This window comes from Papio anubis, chromosome 6, assembly GCF_008728515.1.
Source record: "Papio anubis isolate 15944 chromosome 6, Panubis1.0, whole genome shotgun sequence".
Classification (NCBI taxonomy): Eukaryota; Metazoa; Chordata; class Mammalia; order Primates; family Cercopithecidae; genus Papio; species Papio anubis.
In genome coordinates, this window is record NC_044981.1 from 148,290,300 (window position 1) to 148,291,229 (window position 930).

At 37.8% G+C, this 930-nt stretch overlaps 1 non-coding gene across 1 annotated transcript; it reads left to right on the plus strand.

Annotated features, from left to right (window-relative positions):
• The first annotated feature begins 201 nt into the window (after window positions 1-201).
• Window positions 202-305, plus strand: LOC116275537. The gene has a single exon (XR_004184656.1). It is a non-coding gene; the product is annotated as a U6 spliceosomal RNA (small nuclear RNA).
• The last annotated feature ends 625 nt before the right edge of the window (window positions 306-930 follow it).

Below are 930 nucleotides of genomic sequence, written 5' to 3' on the forward strand. Positions count from 1 at the left end.
TTAATTATCTGACAACAATTAAAATGTCACTTTCCAGAGAATCAGAATTTCAGATATAAAAGCCCACGTAATCCAGGCTCTCGGTCCAAATTGCACAAATGTAATAACCAGTGCCGGTTCTTCAAAGTAGGCCCATGGTAGTGCTTCTGTATTATTACTAAAGAGATAAGATAGTTGCTCATCCAAAATGTTCCTAAAGTAGTGCTTCCTTTGGCACCACATATACTAAAGTTGGAATGATACACAGAAGATTAGTATAACCCCTGTGCAAAATGTTCCTAAAATCTATAATACACCTGATTTTCCCAGTAAAAGTCACCACTTTAGATCAAGGTGCAAACACTCCTATTTAAATGGGTTTTTTTGCCTTAAGTGATTTTGTCAGATTGCCCTTAAATTCTTTAGCAAGGCGCATAAAAAGCAGCCATAGATATAAGATTTAGAAGGACTAAATAAAGCCTAAGACTATAGGCTCCTATCGAGCCTACAAGTAAGGATTTGGACCTGTATTAATATTCTGTTGCTGCTATAACAAATTACCACTTAATTACCTCTTAATTAAGAGGCTTAAAATACATTTATTATCTTATATTTCTATAGGCCAAAAGTCTGAGTATGACTGGGTTCTCTGCTTAGGGTCTTCCAATTCCAAAGTCCAGTTATCAAGCACCCTGGCTTTTTGTCTGGATGCACTGGGGGACAACCTCTTTCCAGACTCAAACAAGTTGTTTTGTGAAAATCAGTTTTGAGCAGCTGTAGGACTGGAGTCCCCGTTTCTTTCTGGTTGTCCTCATGTTGTAGAGACCACCTACAATCCCCAGCTTTTGAACTATTGGGGTTTGAGTCTCCTCCATCTCAGAGGCAAAAGATGTATAGAATCTTAATCTGCTTCTTCCTGCTTTGAATCAATTTCTTTTCCTTTCTCTTCTG